Below are 20407 nucleotides of genomic sequence, written 5' to 3' on the forward strand. Positions count from 1 at the left end.
CACTTTTATCACTCCGTTCTTGATTTTCAGTTCAATTAATCGAACGCACAGTTTCCAATAATACTTGTTACTATAATATACTACACCATTGTCCAATATGTTCGTTATTATGACTGTTTTTGTATACATTCCATTTTCAGATCTCTCTAATTTTCTACATATTATACTTTGCTATCTTAGATAGCCTCCTCCACCATACTCCTCACCTATTTTTATTACCTCTATCGTCTCACTTAACTTTCTATTACACATCTCTAATTCATATTTTATTTATTTTTTTTTACTAAAGATGTTATTATTTGGTCCAACAGAATAATATCTGTTATAGTGACAATTAAAATTCGAGAAGAAAAATTCGCTCCGGCGCGGGGATCGAACCCGGGTCCTTGGTTCTATGTACCACTCAGCTACGCCGAATTCAATCTACAGCACCGGATCGAATTCTCCTCCTGCAGTGTTTCCCTTTTGTGGCCTGACTCCACGTTAGGCATATACGTTGACGTTTATATTTCAAGTCAACTGCCATTATACAAGGAGCGCACTCAGCTGAGTGACTAATGGCCGAGATTCCGCAGTAAAGTGCACAGCAATCTGTACAGAATCATGCACTGCTAGCTAGACGAATTTACTAAAGATGTTATTAATTGGTCCAACAGAATAATATCTGTTATAGTGACAATATTTTATTTTACTTACTATGTCCTTAGCCGTCTCTGGATCAGAAACATCCACTTCACCCTTTTCTATTATAAACTCGTCTTTAATTTTCTTCTCTTCACTTCTCACCATTTCAGCTCTTGCACTCTCAGAAACATTTTCACTTCTCCTCTCGGCACTGACCTTCCTTTCCACTAATCTAGTTAAATCACTTCCCGAATCACTTGAATTTTTACTCGTGTCACTAAACTTTATTGCATCTGTGGTACTTAAGCCGCTCTTTTCTGATTTCACATAGACCTATATTTTGTTTTTCTGTATTCTTGATCTCAGCATTTTCTGGTTCTGTCTCGCTTCCTCCGGCGCGATCTGCAATTCAGCCAATTCTCCGTCGTCAGCATGTATCGATATATGAATACTTACCTCCCGTATTGTTATGAGTAGACTTCGTGGAATTGCCACGAGAATCGCAAGGTTTACTGCGCACGCGGTATAGATTGTATGAGAAGGGGACGTGCAAAGGATAGCGATGGTCACTTAAATAGTTATTTCGGGAAAATGTACGTTGAACATCACACGATGTAATACGTACATATTTAAAGAACGGAAAGTCACTACTTTTTAGTGCACCAACTTCAGATGTCTTGTCGTGATCTGATAGTACACCATTTATAATACGAAGTTGTGAATAGGCAGAATATTTAGCAATAATGTTTCTCAATTTACATTTCACTTTTTCTGAAATTAGTGAATTGTTATTTTGGATAACGGTTTGTGATACTGTATCCATTATATTAAGGGCTTCTGAGAGTTGTAGTTCAGACGATTCTAACAGGGTGATGCTTTTGGACACGATTTTAAAATTAGAATCAATGAACAGAACATCTTCCAATAGCTGTTCAGAAGGCAATGATTTTACAGCTGCAACAGCGGAACTGTCTGTGCTATCCAATGCGTCAATTATCTCCATTATTTTGCCGTAATGTTCTGCATAATAATTAACAACATCCAACCACGTTCTCCGACGGGTCAAGATTGGCTGCGGGGGTAAGGGTATTCCAGGGGCAATTATTTGGAACAGCAACACTCTCATTGTAGAATGTTTGATTGAATTCTTGTCTGCACTGAACAAATGTTAAGCTTTGAGTATTCCAACCACAGTAATGCAAAAACAAGTGCTTACATAGGTATACATTAGCTGTAGCTGCTCTATCTATTTGGACCGGTCACAACTCTTAACATGAACTGCTTATACTACGAGACCGGGAGATCACTCAGTTCTTCTATACTACCGTACATCGGCAACCTGATTGCATGCTGCGTGTGGCAATTCAACGAAGTCTAGTTATGAGTATATCGAAACCGATAACGTACTGTATGCCCATTTGGTATCGATCCCGGCGTGGGAAATATAATAAATTTATCTTTCGTCCACGAGACTGAGTGTTCCTTGTCTTGTGATTGTACTGTGCTTCTGAGCGGTGGCCATGCGCCATGTTGAATCCATATTTTATATTTATAATTTTTTAGGTTTATTATATATTCCTTTGTTGGTAAATGATTTTTATATTAATAATTTATTTTATTTGTGTATAATTATGGCATTGCTCGAGGAATTGTTGTCGTTCCTAGTTATATGGAAAGTTATAAAACAAATTGCCTGCGTACGAATATTAATCCCTAGACTATTTAAAGTATAATATTTTGTATGAGTAGGCTATACCCTTAGTTGCAAAATGCGTAATATACTTTATCACCAGGCGAATTATCTCGTAACAGAGAAATGTCATGCGATACGCTCAAAGAAAGGCCGAAACCTGTTATTCATCTAGCTAGAGAGTACACTTAGAATATAAATCTAAAAGTGTTTACGTACTGACTAATTCACAGACAGCTATGGTCAGGTGGAGAGACAGACATAGCTGTTGAAAATCAGGAAAGCAGAGACACACACACAAATAGACATACAGTTACGTGCATAGGAAGATAAGCTTTGGGTAAATAATAAAATATCCGAGCAATGTTATCGTGGGTGTCATTGAACATCCACAGACGGTTACGGATTCACACGGCATGAATAACTGTACGCCCCTGAATTAGAGTATGCGGTTAGGTCCATATGATATTCCAGGACTCAGCTTTGGAACGTAGGATATGTAACCACTAATGTTTTCCCCATTACATTGCCTGCATTCCAGCGCGGGCCCTTGTTTAAAATTTACCTCACGTCCCGGATGGCCAGACACAGGTGCACAGTTTCTCCCACTGTGCCTAATGTATTGAAATGTGAAATATCGGCTCTTTCTCTTTTAAATCATGCATCTATTCTATATGAAATTCATTACGTATTTGTGTCGTTTTCCCAACTTCAATTTTCTGCGAACTTCATGATAAAATGATTATATGGCACTGGTTGCACACTTTTTATACTTACTGTGGGCTTACAGTTCATGTAATAAAACATTAAATATTAACATATATACAATATATATAAATAAATATATATGATAGTGTTAAAAATGGTTACATTGCTATAAGATAAATAGTAGTAGTCACCAAAATAAGTAACACGCTTCTTTTTTTCACTTAGTATTTAACGACGCAGTTTCAACTGCTGGGTTATTTAGCGTAGATGGAATTAGTGATAACGAAATGATATTTGGCGAGATGAGGCCGAGTATTGACCATACCTTACCTGACATTCACCTTACAGTTGGGGAAAACATCGGAAAAGACCAAACCACGTAATCAGCCCAAGAGGAGATCGAATCCAAAAGAGACCAGTTACAAATATATAATCTGATTGACAAAATGAACGAATATGAAAGAAACTGGTAATACAAGAAAAAGAAGAAGGTAAAGTAATTGTTTCATTTTTTAATTCTGCAGAGTAATAATTTTAAAAGCGTTAAATTTAATCATAATTTGTCTCTCATTGCACGAATAGTTAAAAACATGACTACACATTCGCAGCTTAAGAAGTTTCATCTATGTCACGGGCAGAGACCTTTTTTAAATTCAAGCAAACGAGGGAACAAATAATATAGAGTAATATCAGTAGCGTAAGTTATTACTAGGGACTGGATTTTTAGGTTTTTAAAAATACTATTTTAGGTTTTTGAATCAGGAGAAATAGGTTTTTTTTAGGTTTTATGTCCAACCTGTGAAAGGGGTCGCAAAAACTGCTCGATCGTTAAAAATGTAATCCTTACAGTTATTCTTAAAAATATATATTTATTTATTAAGGTAACATGGACCACGAAACTGACCAAGAACCAAACTATTTATCAAAATTTATCAAATTCGAAATTTTTGCTCCTTCCCCTTCAACATTATTTCTAGTTTTAATATAACAATTAACATTTTATCTAATATAATTTGCCTAGATATAAGTACATAAATTTCAATTTTCAGTAGACAAAAGGTACAGTACACAAACAACTTTTGAATTAAATTTGTTTAAATTTGATCAAGAATATTATTTTAAAAAGTGACAAACAAACAAACAATATTATTTACTGGTATTGTACCTGGTGGCAATATATAACCAAATATGTTTAAAGATTCTCGATTGAGAAGTTTTTTTCTATTGTCTCTAAAAGTACATTTAAAGGACGAAAAGGTTCTTTTGAAAGCACATGACGTCATAGGTGCAAATTTCATCGCTGCCTCTGCGGAAGGTACCCACGGTAACTGACAATTGAAGCTTTCCCCCTGGAGAATGGAGCACACATTTTTCATTTTTCCAAACCCTGGATTCCTCTGCAATACTTTCTTCAGTTTTAATGTTACGATTTAACCCCCGGGTCCGGATACTTGTGCCTGTAGAAGTTAGTCAATTGCATCTTTCAGTTGTAGCGATGAAGATTCCAAGTACTCAGTATATTTTGGAAGGTCACTGAAATGTGCCTTGAGGAAAACAAGAAGGCCACAGATGTTGCCTTCTTCTTCTTCTTCTTCTTATTCCTCTCTCTCTCTCTCTCTCTCTCTCTCTCTCAATGTATTGACATTTCTCTCAAAATAAAAAAAAATCTATATATAATACAGTAAATACAGAATAACGCTTATCGACAATGATTTAGGTTCCTTTAGGTACTAAGGTCCAATTTAGGTTCAACAGAATTCACATATACGACTCCTACAATCATGTTTCGGAAAAATATTGAAAAAATTAGGAGTTCAGAAGCAAGGAAAAAAATAGGTAAAAACCTACAAATCCGATCCCTAGTTATTACTGTCTCTGTTTTTCCAATGTGAAATGAATTATTTTTACTGATTACTAGGCAGCGAAACTTATTGCTCGATGGAACAGGTTTACTATTACTTTACTACAGGGACATAATTTTATTTTTACTTCAATTTTTATTGTACCTTAGTTTTTTAATGTACTTCACTCTAACCTCCTCTACTAGTAAACTTCACCCGTTTTCCACACAGAACCAAGGCAGTCAAAGTCGTCTTACAGTCACAGTAAATAGTATTGTGTTAGTGAGTATAGTAAGTGCCATAAAAATGTTCGCGTTTTCCAGTGATGAAAGAACTTTCAATATTGAATCATATTTTCGCACAGGTAGGTCTACTGTCGTCCGTCTACCTACGTCGCATCCCGGTTTTCCCCACCCGCTCCTGCTCACCCCTTTGTAAAGGCTAGTGGCTGGGCTGTCTTAGCTCTGTTAGGAATTGGACGTCTACGTAATATTATACAACTGTTTAAAGTAACTTAAATAAAAGGGCCTCGTTAATTGTTACATGATAGCATGTCCGAGTAATTTTATCTTTTCGGATCGGGTAGAAGTGAAGATTGAGTTTACAGCACGTAAGAGTAAGTACAGAATTATTTGGACATGAGTTACTAGTACGAAGATCGAAACTGGTAATTGGAATTAGGTACAATAGTCTTTAGTGCGATAATATGAAAAAAAAAAAAAAAAAACTGAAGCCTGTATCGAAATGAACGGCGACATTTTCAAAAATGTGTTTAAATATCCATATTCTGATTATTTTTAAATTTAACTTCGGTCTCTATATTGTACGCTAATGTGCTGTAAACAATATAATATACACTGCATAATAAATACGTCCGAATGGATAGCTCAATTTGTGAGTAAAACACTTATTGTTAATACTGTACTATATTGTGATTAAACAAAAACCTAATAAAAATTATAAAACTCAAAATCGCGATATTTTCTAGTTTACGTAAATGGTTTAACTACTTTTCTTCCCTTCTATACCTAGTAAAGTAATTTGTTTATATTTTACGTCAGTATCATCGAACTCCAGTCGTGGAAGGGAGTAGTAAACGATGTTTCCGGTACTCAACCGTTAATCCAATATTAGAAATTTTAGTAAAAATGAAATAATTCCCTGTATATGTACGGGTTTGTTTACTTGCGCGTGAGTAGAGTCACGGTCTGTGGTGGAGAGGGATATGTAGAGACCACAGATTTTCGCATAATGACATGAAACACAGAATGAATATACAGTAACATCCCTCGTAACCGGTACCCAAATAACCAGCAATATCAAAACAACGGCACTTTTGGCTGAGAAAAAAAAAAATGAATCTGCCATATTGCTACAATCAGGGCCATCAGTTTTGCCACATTAGGAAGTTCTCACAAACTTTCATTTTCAATATTTGAACCTAAAATTGAATAGCCGCCCAGAACAAGGCTGTAACCAGCAAATACGAAATTTTTCAAAAATGGGGAAAACACATTGTATTGTACATACTTTTAAATTTTTAGAGCAAGGTTAGCAATCAGACATGTGTGTTGATTTTAATACGAGTAGAAGTATTACACATACTGCATTATTAACGACCATTATTCACGAAAAAGTCAACTTATGAGAAGTGATGGTTACAACCTTGTTCTGGTCGGTTATTCAATTAGTGTATTATTTGTGTTGTGTGATGTGTTTTAATAAAGAAAACCCGCACAGTTTTATGTTTATTTAATTATGTTCGGGACGTCAGTATTACCACATTAGGAAATTAACATGAACTTTCGTTTTCATTGAATATTCTCTTTTGTTTTCAGTGAATATTCGAACCTAAAATTAGCGTATTACTTGTGTGATGTGTTTTAATAAAGAAAATCCACACAATTTTTATGTTTATTTAGTTACGTTTAGGCCATCAGTATTGCCACATTAGGACGTTCACACGAACTTTCATTTTCAGTGAATATTCAGATCTAAAATTTGTGTATTATGTGTGTTGTGTGATGTTTTAATAAAGAAAATCCACACAATTTATTCAGTGTTATGTTCGGACCGTCAGTGTTGCCACATTAGGAAGATCGTACAAATTTTAATTATCAGTGAATATTCGAACATGGAATTAGTGTATTATTTGTGTTGTGTTTTAATAAGGAAAATCCACACAGTTTTATATTTTATTCAGTTACGAGCAAGTGATAGAGAAATAAGCTTCACATGGCTGCAGTTTCAACATTTGGCACCATAAAATATGAACTTTTTTTGTATATACCGATATTTATTCAGTTGTCCGACAAAATATCGTATCCGGAACGAGCGTGGTCCCTTTGGTACCGGTTAACAGGAATTCTACTGTAGTTATTTCTGGTAATGTAGGGAAGTGGGTATGTAAATTAATCAATCTTTTCAGTTTGGATTTAAAGATTGAAATATAAGAATAATTTAAACATGTTAGTAAACTGATGATTCAGAAAATTTAAAAAAAATGCGAGTTACAGGATTCATATTCATTTTTCGTAAATTTTAAATGAATTATTCAACTCAGCAAATATTGCACAGATAAATGTTACGTTAATGCTCTCACGTAAATGGTTAAAACAATGAGTTACTTGAAGGATATAAAGAGTACTGATTGCAGTGTAGCATTTCTTACTTTGAAAGAAATAGTTTTGAAACAATCATCCAACACTTCCAATGTTAAAGTTGACGTAATTGAGACATAACGAACTCTGAATTTACATCTGCTGTGTTGAAATGTGTCTAGGTTTCTTGTGCATCTGTTAGCGCAGAAAGATTTTTCTCAAAGTATAATTCTGCAGTGCTCGGGAAAAGTGACATAAGTCAGTTTTCACAAACCTTTATTGATAATTTATTAACAACTTACGCTGGTTTATATCGATTTGATTTTTATCTGTATGAATTATTGTAATGGGAGGAATACTTATGTATTTTTTCCAAGCGAAGAGAAGTTCCGTAAGTTGCCAATAAATTATCAAAAAAGGTTTGTGGAAACTGACTTGTGTCACTTCCCGAGCACTACCGAATTTAAATGTTAGTGATCGTAGGCGCAGAATGAAAGAAAATAATATTGTGACTTCTACTTTGCTTTCGTTTCACAAATACGAGTAGAAACAGTACATGTACAATAACAGTACCGGTACAAGTAAGCTTTTTTTTTTCTCAGCGTTATGAAGTTGTGTTTAATTTTAATGTGAAGAATAATTTGATGTGTGGAAACATTAATCATTATTTTGACGTCTAATACGTAATATAGGTTTTTTTCACGTAAAATATCTTTCTAATTTATACAGAATTATTATAATTCTTAGGAACAACTAAGGCACAGTAATTTAACGGGACACGACCTACGCCGCCGTCTATTGTACACAGTACAAGAACACAGTTTACATAAAACCACCTTCCTCTCTCCCATCGGGCACTCTATTTCGCTGCCGTTGATTACTTATTATTATAATTTATCACTTTCACTTGGGAGCAAGTAATATATTTCTTTTTCATTCAGTGTTTTAAAATTATAATAAAGAATAGGCCTAATCATAATAATTTTAATGAATGTTAGATGAGAAATAGGGGCATGCAATCATGGCTGGCATAGGGCCGCAACATCTTATGATCCATCAGTGACTGTAACGAACCAGTGATAGGTAATAGAAGTTATAGAAAATTCATTGGCAAATATGCAGAACACCTACTGTACCTATTGGAGTAACGAAAAGGTAACATAGTTCTTCCGTGTCATTGAAGTCACTTTATTTCTGAAGCTTTGAAGTTTTCGCATTTCCAGTCTCGGTTAAAATGATTAAGAGGTGCAACATTTTCTCTGTTTGTAATGGAATCTGTTATGTACGGAGAGTTACTGCTTTGCAGGATTTATGTCTAATTACTGGCTGTGTTACGTGTCCTCGCTGGCAGTTTGTGTGACCATAATTAATCGTACATGTGTTAATTACAAGTAAGCACAAGAAGACATCGCAACATCAGTAGCCTGTGTTCAACCTCCTTTAACCTCAAGCGCACGCACGCCCAGTAATTAGGTGCACACACACACACAGTGTCAGCTGCGTTTATTCCACGATCCGCTAATAGGCGTTACATTGTGCACACTGCATTACATCACCACAAACACCGCACCACACCTACTAGTAATCGGGGGCTACAATTGGATAAACGTCTGTCTCTCTTCAAATCATCAGAATTAATTATTAAACGGAATTCTAATCTCTTTCTCGTTTATGAAGCTTAAAAGCAAATTTGTCACTTTGTACGGTAAATCGACTTACTGGACAAAAGAAAGCAGACTTCGACTTTCGCAAGATTTTAAGAGCTATTTGACGAACGAATTCGCTTTGAGGAAGATTACTTTCGAATACTTTAGTCTTTCGGTTCGATTTCATTCTTCGGGACGTACATAATGTTAAATGGAGAATTGTATACACAATGAAATTCACAGGAGATATATCCATGTTTATTTATTTACACATTTACTTATTTACTGCCCATAATCAGGGCTGGGCAAAATACTGACATCCAAGTATTTGAAATACAAATACAAAATACTTTTAAAAAATTAGCCAAAATAAATTTGTATTTCAAATACTCAAAATACATTTTTATTTCAAATACTCGATACAAAATATAAAGAAATAAGAATATTACTAAAAATCTAAAATATTATATTAATATAAAAAGTAATTTTATCTCAAAGTTTTATATAAACAGTGTAACTAACATTCTTCCTTTTCCCAGTTAGCAATGAAATTATATTACATCTGAATAATTACTGTTCCCTTTCAAAAAAAAAAACAGTTTCTCAAAAAGTTCATCAGATAAGGATCCTCTTGCTGGTGAATGAATAAATCCTGCAAAAGAGAACAGTCTTTCTACAGGCGCAGAGAAACACAAACTTGTATTGTACATTATAAAAGCTTGTTTCACTATTGGGTAATTCTCTAGAGTGCACAGGGTTTTCCCTTTGTCATTGAAGAATTGTATGAGCTCATACTCCACAGTAGACAAGTGCTTTTCTTTTTTCTTTTCAAAGTCTGGTGTACTTGAGTTGAAAACATAAAAATTGTTTTCATCGTCTTCATCGTCTGAACTGACCACAGGTGTAGCAGAGAACTGCTCAGCTGATTTCACACACATATTCTATATTCTGTTCTTATCATTTGCTGAGGCAGTGTCAGATAGCCATCTCATCTTAAATGATGGGTGGATGCAAGCTGCCAAAATAGCTTCATTTGCTTCTGGGGTCAGATCAAACATCGCTTTACATCTAGATGAAAGCGAACTTATTAGGACTGGAGTTACTTGGAATAGATGGCGTAGATTGCTAGATAACAGAATATGTAATCTGTTTGTGAGGGAAATTAATGTGGGCAAAAGTTGGCCATAACAGCACGTCTTCTCATTTTGCATTAAATCAAGGGCGACGGCAGTGGGTTTCAGAACTGCACAATATTCTTCAAGGTACTGAAACTCAACATCTTTGAAGGTTGGTAATCCCAGTTTTTCACATATACTGTTTATATCATGTTTGAATTGCAATATTTGAGAGATTTAGTCATAAAGGGAATTCCATCGAGTTGGACAAGGAAACTTTAATGAATATTTCAAGACATCTGATATAATTTCTGAGGATTTGGGTCTCCTAGACGCATTCCATAATGATGAACAATTAGCAAGTGTTGGGTGATGGATCCTTGATGCTGTTGGAGATTTCTTTATGGCATTAAGGAAATCAGTTGTGGAAAGAAGACTAAGTGTATGGCTAGCACATCTGAAATGGGCAGGCAAATAAGACGAAAGTTCATTCTTCAAATCCAACGAAGTCCATGTCGCTTCACTACTTTCATCATCGCCACCATCATCCTCTTCATTACTCGGGGAATCAGTGCTTGAATTACCTATAAATAAGATTATTGTCAATGTCAAATATGTAAATATGCATATTAATGTGTTATAATATACTTATGATTGGAAACATTTCATGTGAGTAACATTTTATAGGATTTTAATACTGCCATTCATTATAATATACTTAAATGATGATTCATCATGTGTCATATCCAATGAAGCTCCAAACTCCTTGTAAGCCTTCACAAAATTTGAGGCATTGTCAGTTACTGTGGACACAATCTGACCATTTTGAAGTCCATATTCATCATGAATGTCAAATAACATATCAGCAATTCTGTCAAAGGAATGTGTTCCTTCGAATCATCGACAAGATGAAACAGCACTTTGCCTCTCCAAAGTTGATTCGTTAATCTGAAATATTATATTAGTTACTATAGGTTTGGCTTGTTGGGGCAATAGCTCCAATGTAGTAAGTTTTGGTAACATATACAGGTTCTCACAAAGGCCTCAGTGTTTAATGAAAAATTGAATTCGTAACTCAAGATCCAACATGTGACCACATACCGCAATAATAAACACTGACCGGCATAAAAAGTGGAAGAAAAGTTATCAATATTTGAAGGGAAATATGTAATAATAACTATAATAAATTGAGATTTTATAAAAATGTGAAATGTTACACATTTTTTGCTGGTTAGTTCTATACACAAAATTTATTCTAATTGAATGTTTAAAAACTGTTAAATTTACTTCTTTGAAAGTTCGAGAAAATCTAGGTATTTCTGGAGATTCAATCATACCTACCACCAGTAGCTACTTATCAATATTTGAAGGGAAATATGTAATAATAACTATAATAAATTGAGATTTTATAAAAATGTGAAATGTTACACGTTTTTTGCTGGTTAGTTCTATACACAAAATTTATTCTAATTGAATGTTTAAAAAGTGTTAAATTTACTTCTTTGAAAGTTCGAGAAAATCTAGGCATTTCTGGAGATTCAATCATACCTACCACCAGTAGCTACTTTAAATAGCCCACTTATCACTTATGAGTTATCAGTTATCAGTGATAACTTATCACTTACCCAATGGGGAGTTATTCCCATAAAACTCCTGTGTTTTGTGGCCATATATCAGCAGTTGTGCAAACATTCTTCACAGACTTAATTCTACTTTTAAGGGCATTTTTGAAGTCTTCATAGTTCATATTAATTTTTCTGCCAAGAGTCCGACGGGAAATGACTTCAAGCTCAGCATCAATATCTAAAAATAGAAAATAATGTAAATAACAATAAAGATAATTAATTCTGCTCCATAATGATGCTTACAGTATAAAATACATGCAGTACTTCTACAGTATTATAAGAATAAGTTCATAATTAACCTACAGAAAACTGCATGAACATATTACCTGTAATAATCCTTACAAAATGTGGATCTTCTACAGTGTTCAATGGTCTCATACTGCAAACAACATAGTTATAAATATTGGTATCCAATTTTTTTTTTTTTTTTTTTTTGCAGTGTTCCTTTTCCTGTGCTCCTGTTGACGTCAAACAACTTTAACTGCTTTAAGACAGGCTGTTGACTGCTACTACTGCTGCTGGGCCTTTTGCACACAGTCTTCACGTTAACTTTAAAAGTATCCAAATTTTTCATTTCATCTGGATGTATTCTCTAAAAAAATAATTATATTTATGGTCTTATGGAGAATATGTGTTTGTGATTAAGGTAGTTAGATATTTATACATCATCTTGCCAAGTCAGGTACGAATGACATAACCTCAAATTTTGTGGCAAGTACTTTGTCACTGTTACTAAATTACTATTATAATTGTACAGAATATGCACTTAATAAGTTATAGGCCTACAGTATTATATTATATTGGTAGTTCTACAGAAGAACTAGACCAAAGGAGGCACCATTTTTCTTTAACAATTGCATACTACAAATAGTATAGGGTACTAAGCACGTGGTTTTACTTTCCGGCACCCAATTCCTTCCACATAATAATCTAGAACTATTCGCCTATTTTATGTAGTTAATTAATACATGAATCACCGCCACATTGTCCACATCAGACGTCATGAGCGAACGGATCACTATTTAAATGTAAAACATCATTATTAAAATCATGTTGAAATACGACCTCTTTCAACAATAACCTCTATCTGCACTGGCACTAAAAAATGTTTTCTTAGTGGTATGATCCATGCTCCCAAACACCCACTGGCTAAAAATTTGCACCTGAAGCACGTGGGAATTCCACCACGTGCGTAATAAGTAGGTCTATTCTATACTAATCGCAGAACGCAACTGTAAAAGAAAAATAGTGCCTCCTGTGGTCTAGTTCTGTAGAATTACCGCAAACATACGAACATTATGAAAGTCTGATATATACTGGTAATATATATATATATATATATATATATATATATATATATATATATATATGCCCTAAATCTCAATCTAAGACATGAGAAATATAAATGGAGTGTAATAAATGTATATTAATTGGATATGATGCACTTTCTATTTTCGATTCTAAAAAAAATCGTACTTACCTTCAAATGTGTCCTAAAATTTGTACTTGCTCTCAAACTTCCACTGGTAATGGTTGTTTTATTGTTGGCCGTTTTGCACACTAAGCACTGGGCTTTTACTTTATCTCCATCTACACTTTCTATCTTAAAGAACTTCTTTCTGCTTAAAATAAGGGGCAAAACCAATTCGTCTTCTTTTATACTCATATTATTGCTCAATGCTCAAAAGTAAACACCACACTTCAGCAATACAGCACACCATCAGTTTCAAATCACTGTAGAATTGTAGATGTATAGAACCAGAAGAGGAAATACGCAAGATCACACGAAAAAAAAACCGATAAGCAGTGCTACCAACTCCTTTTGTAGCCAAAATGAGAAACTTCAAATCCTGTAGAGTCAAAACATGAAGAAGAAGAAGAAGAAGAAGAAGAAGAAAGTATTTTGAGTATTTGAAATACAAAATACATCAATTTTATGTATTTAAATACAAAATACTTTCGAAAATCTTTACAAATTACAAAATACAAATGTATTTCAAATACTGCCCAGCCGTGCTTATAATATACAGTACTGTTATGTTTATATAGCTTGACCGATCATAATATTATGCCCAGTAAACCAGGCAAGTCCATTTGATACTGACAAGGAAAAAAGAGGGTGGGGTTAGTCGTTGTGCAGCTGTTGTAGAGTACACTTCTTTTCCTTGTGCAAGTGCGTAGTATACTATTGCAAAACATTAATACCGTAATGGAATTAATAAAAACATTGTAGTTTATTTTATTGTGAGTGGAAGAATGATAAGAGAAGGCTGCATTGTGCTAAGTACTAGTCTTTGGATAAAGCTGTTATCGCCCATGGAGAATAGGTATGTGATCAATGTTTTTTTTTTTTTTTTTTTTTTTTTTTTTTTTTTTTACATAGCTGTAACTTACGTCAGCAAATATGCAGTTGTCCTCCTTCCCCACTGAAAATGCTCAGAAACTGATTCACTCCACATCACTCCTACTCAAATGTTTCCGTATAACACCGGCTAAGCTATCTAAACACAACAGTATATTTATCTGTTACCGAACAGAATGTAGTCAACGACAAGGTACGGCAAGGTAGTCATATAACAAGGAATATTTTTTACGTATTCTCACAAAGTATAATGGCTTCTGATTCAAAATTAGAAATTGAGATTTTCTTTACTTCCTGTGTGTTGAATAGGGGTAAAACAGCTTTGTTTGTCAGTTATTTAACGACGCCCTGCCAACTACTAAGTTATTTATCGTCGATGAATTTGGTGACAACGAGAAGGTTCTCCGTATGTGGAGAGATGGGACCGAGGATTTCCAACTTTACAATTGGGAAAAAATCATCGGAAAATACAACCACTTGATAACCTCGAGAAGCACTCTAACTCGAGACCGAGAACTGCTCCGGATTAGTAGGCAAACGCACATCGGTTACAGGTAACATTGTTATTATACAATATGGTTACACTAAGCAACATGATTTTCTATGTGTATGTAATTTTACGTGTTCCTAAAGCAGTTTTTACGCTGATTTCAAATCTCCTGCTTTCTACTGCACGGCGGTGCATATTGCGATACAATCCTTACCCGTTACCCATTTCAGCGAGCCCACGACCACTATGTTAAAGTCGACATTGATGTCTCTGCAAATAATGCATATGGGCGCTACTCAAGAGAAGCAACGGAATTTGAATTGAAATAAAATTTAAAGATTTGATTACATAAAGTAAATGAAAAAATTACCAGATAACCTGAGAAAATAAAATATTTCGGAATTCACAAAACTACTTATGAAAAGTTCCATCTTTATCACACTATTCAGTTGTGATTGATAGGTTTTATATGAAAGAGATTGTTATATATAATTTTTTATGTGAGCTCCAAATGTTTCAATCGAAAAATATTCTTGACGTTTGGATAGAACTGCAATATTACTGGAATACAATAGGCATTTCTCTACACGGGTCTCCTTCTAAATGTTTATTAAATAAGGTTTCTATACTTCCCTGGTACCAATTTAGTGGTAGGTACAGTGGTGACATTAATAAATCAGATATGTATGTACGTAATTAACCACCGAGGTAAATTTAATTTCTTGTTTTGCCTTCATTTTCAACTGAAAATTAATTACTTTCATATTCTACAACTTGATAAAATTCTGGAACGTAATCTAGTGGACAGGAAAATACAGGAGAAAACAAACTTAATGAATAAATATCTTTTGCCAGTGAATTTTCCCAGAAGAATTATCACATGAAATGTCTGGAATTAAACTTAAATCATCTTTGGTAATAAGATTGTAGCCAACTGAATTATATCCGAAACTTCAATTCGGGAAGAATTAAAGATAAAATTGGAATCCTGACAAACTACATCTGTGTGAATTTCCACCGAGCACACGTGTCTGTGATATATCTTCAGTTTGTTGAGTCACAGCACGGTCTTCCGATTGTCACTTATATTATGGTAGTGCGGGATTGTCACGTGGGTCCCTCCGGACGCGCGTTGCATGGGTAATTCGGCCTCTTCCAACTGCGTAGTTAATAAAAGAGTGAATCGAATGATCACCCCAGCAAAGACAGCAGAATACGTCACCATACACGCGCAAATTCTGGAATGTTATTCTTTATTTGAACTTTCTCAGCTAGATGACGTATCTCGGATGTTAGGACACTTCCGCAAGCTCATAAGACCTAAACTTGTAGCAATAGTCTTTATCATGTCCGCTAACATTAATAAATTGTAATTTAGTTTATAGGAAGTGAAATTACATCAGCGTTTTGTCTATGCGGATAACGTGAAGATGTTAGGAGAAAATCCACAAACGATTAGGAAAAACACGGAAATTTTTCTTGAAGCAAGTAAAGCGATAGGTTTGGAAGTAAATCCCGAAAAGACAAAGTATATGATTATGTCTCGTTACCAGAATATTGTACGAAATGGAAACATAAAAATTGGAGACTTATCCTTCGAAGAGGTTGAAAAATTCAAATATCTTGAAGCAACAGTAACAAATATAAATGACACTAGGGAGGAAATTAAACGCAGAATAAATATGGGAAATGCTTGTCATTATTCGGTTGAGAAGCGTTTGTCATCTAGTCGGCTGTCAAAAAAATCTTAAAGTTAGAGTTTATAAAAGTTATATTACCGGTTGTTCTGTATGGTTGTGAAACTTTGACTCTCACTTTAAGAGAGGAACAGAGATTAAGGGTGTTTGAGAATAAAGTTCTTAGGAAAATATTTGGGGCTAAGAGGGATGAAGTTACAGGAGAATGGAGAAAGCCACACAACGCAGAACTGCACGTATTGTATTCTTCACCTGACATAATTAGGAACATTAAATCCAGACGTTTGAGATGGGCAGGGCATATAGCACGTATGGGCGAATCCAGAAATGCATATAGTGTTGGTTGAGATGTCGGAGGGAAATAGACCTTTTCGGGAGGCCGAGACGTAGATGGGAGGATAATATTAAAATGAATTTGTTGGAGATGGGTTATGATGATAGAGACTAGATTAATCTTGCACAGGATAGGGATCGATGACGGGCTTATGTGAGAGCGGCAATGAACCTGCGGGTTCCTTAAAAGCCATTTGTAAGTAAGTAAGAAAGTGAAGTTTGTATTATTTTTTTTGTACAAATAATCTAGTGCATTTTATGATAGTTCTTTTGACCGTAACTTCAGAAAAAAGATCATTGGGTATTATGTTGAACGCGAGAATATCTCTAACGTTTAGCAACTCAGCCTACTGGTTTAATTTTCAGGGTGTGAGTATCTGAATGTGTCGACGTTGAAAATTTTAAGTTTCAGCAACTGTGAAATATTAAAAAAAAAATTCCCTTTTATCTGAATGTAGCTAATTACTTTTGTGAAACAATAATTATATAGTAAGATCATGTAAATTGGGTTCGTGCAAACGTTCGTGGCGTTTTTTTTTTTTTTTCGTTGTGACAAAAGTTTCTATTTAAGATGAAAACAAGACAAAAATTAATGAGTAATTTATTCTCCTATAATATCTTTGACTCTCTGCCAACTCTGTGATAGTTTTTCGATTCCGCATCTGAAGAAATCTGCTGGTTTGGAGTTAAAGAATTCGTCAAGCTAAGTTAGTAAAGCATCTTCATTATCAAAGGACTTCCCTTGAAGATTGTTGCCAGAGGAAGCAAAAGGCCGAAATCTGAGGGCGCAAGTTCGGAAGAATATTGGGGATGTGGAATCACCTCCCAACCAAGCTCCTAGATGGTTTCATCGTGTTAACGGAGTGCGGGTGTGCTTAATCGTAAAGCAGGAGCATTTAGTGAAGTCTTCCTAGTCGTTTTTCTTCAATTGCAGCCACAAGGTATCTGAGTTGTTGACAGCAAATTAATGTCAGTAGTTATGGTTACATTTCTGGGAAGCAATTCGTACTACACGAACGCCTTCTTTATCCCACCAGACGCATAAAACATCTTCTGTGGATTGACACTCTTTTGTATGGAGTGTTGTGTGTTAAAACGACAAAGCCATTTTCTTGCAGTGCTTTCTCCGATGACATTCTCCCCGTACAGGACACAGATGTTTCGAGCCTCCTCCGCTGCTTTTGCTCCTGTATTAAACTGAAATGGAAGAATAATATGTGAAAGGTGTTCCTATTTTTCTACATGATAATCTACTTTCTTTAACCCACAAATAACACAAATTTTCTTCAAATCCACAAAATTCAAGGCGTATTTACAAGGACAATATTGTAATTAATAAGAAATGACAAGTGAATAGGCGAACATTCATCTAGCAGCGCAGTGTTTTGATGACGAACAAAAACGCTAGGAACTTACGCATCGTCTAATACAGAATTTTTCATCCTTTTTCAACATGTGGCACATTAAAGTTATAATTTAAATCCCTCGCCACACTCATAAGGTCCCTGAGACAAATAACGCCATGTATTTCGTTAACACCACTCTTTAATTATTGTTAACGACACCATATTTTGGTAGTGCGCTACTGTAGTCTGCATTCGCTTGGCGTGTAGTGATGAAATGAGTTACTAGCTGTCCGCTGATATTTAGGAATGACATAATATTCCACCATTTTGCTGTTGTGTGTTGATAGTGAAAGACTGTTCTCATATGTCAAGGTAAGAGGCAATATTTTGTTTTGTGTGTTGAGCAAATAATAACTGTATTGAACTATATATTTTCGTGATCCTTAAACATTCTTCTATGCAGAGAATTTATTTGTTATCTGTAATATTTGAAAATGTTAGAGAATAAGGCGTGTGATGTTATTAAGTACTCAGTAGCGCTTTAACGCCACGTGGCGTTAAAGGTCTACAGATAAAAATTTAAGTTATGGTAGTACGCTACTCGCTTGTTTAACGATAGTCCCCATTTTTTAATAATATTTTCATTGCTGTTATATTCATATTGTGTGAGGTATTTACATGATTAGTGTGGAAATATCAGGAAAAACACTAAACTTTCTTGCAAGTCTAGTTTTTCAAGTAAAGCTCGCTGTGAAGTAGTCTTGATTAATTTCAAGGGAAAAATTGTTCCGGGGCCGAGTATCGATCCCGAGACCTCTGGTTGAACGTACCAAACTTTCAACTTACAAATGTCTAGAATGTGCACAGTGATGATATTGGTTCAAAACTTATCAAACTCTTAATTTTTTGTTTTATTTTTGGGAAAACATTCATATTTAACTAAGGTTAATGCTTTGTGTTTATAACTTTCTACTGTATCGCGTTGTCTCTTTTTTGAAAGTAAGAAGTTACAGGAAAACATATTTTCCAACTCCATCTGGTGTTTCAGCTTCAGATCAAGAATATATGTATGTAGGCCTATGAATTTATGTATGTATGTATGTATGTATGTAATGTATGTAATGTATGTAATGTAATGTAATGTAATGTAATGTAATGTATTTATTTATTTACTTATTCACACTGCAAATGGATATATACTCGGTAGCAGTTGTAACTAATTACACTCAATAATGACAATTAATGATAAACACAATTAATAAAAATACAAATAATAATAGTAATAATTATAATAATAATAAAAATAATAATAATAATAATAATAATAACAATAACAATAACAGGGAGCATCCTAAATTAAATGAAGCACGATCACTTAAAATAGCATTTACAGTAAATCTAATTTGTATCTTAACCCTAAGTTCGAACTCAAACCCACTAGTTCGATATGTTCATACCTGCACAAGTACTTTTCAACACTACACTCACTCACTGCACTGGAACTACGACACATTTCACTGATTCTATCCTGATTTCACTAACACTTTAAAAACATTTCACTGTTCAAATTTTTTCACGGCCACTATAAACTATAAAACTTCACTGGTAGAAACACACTTCACTTACATAACACACTTCATTGCTACAACACACAACACATTTAATACTTCGCTGACACAACACACTTCGCCATTGATACAACACTTCAAATAACAAAATATATATTACACCCTTTAAATAATGTGTAAAATATACTACCGTCTATTAGTGAAATCCTTAAGCCTATTTTTAAATACAGTTTTGGTTATTGCTAAAGCCTTTAGTAAGTCTGCAGGTACAGCATTCCAGTCCGTAATAGGACGATTGAGAAAAGAAAACTTTCCAGTATCCGTCCTCTGTCTTCTTTCCCTCAATTTATATGAGTAATCGTTCCTTGAAGAGTAATGTGCGGCTGCAACCTATTTTTTATTTCTCTGCAGGCATTTCATTAGTATTGAGTGATGTTGTACCGTTTATTAACAGAAACTCAAATTTAGTTGCTTAGTTCAATTTGTGTTGCTTAGGAAAAATAATTCCTTAATAATTATTGTATAGGTTACTAGAAAATAGATAGCGTTAATAGGACAATCTGTTCCTAATAACGCCAGTTTTCTTATTTGAGTTGTAACTTTCTCCAGTGTATAATATCACCATTTTCGTTGTGCTGTTTTCTAAAGATAAAATTAAAGTATCTTTGTCATAATTTTTATATTTGTACATAACTTATTTCCGGAGCAACAGTGACTTAAATGTTAAGGTGGTGTTATTTGGTACGTGTACCTTATAGTGTA

General features: G+C 34.4%; 1 protein-coding gene across 1 annotated transcript in view; it reads left to right on the plus strand.

Moving 5' to 3' along the window:
- The window catches only part of Csgalnact (Chondroitin sulfate N-acetylgalactosaminyltransferase), a 1311749-nt gene that overhangs the window by 1080848 nt on the left and 210494 nt on the right, over positions 1-20407 (plus strand). The gene's annotated exons all lie outside the window — the stretch shown is intronic.

The sequence above is a fragment of the Periplaneta americana genome, chromosome 4, assembly GCF_040183065.1.
Source record: "Periplaneta americana isolate PAMFEO1 chromosome 4, P.americana_PAMFEO1_priV1, whole genome shotgun sequence".
NCBI classification, from domain to species: Eukaryota; Metazoa; Arthropoda; class Insecta; order Blattodea; family Blattidae; genus Periplaneta; species Periplaneta americana.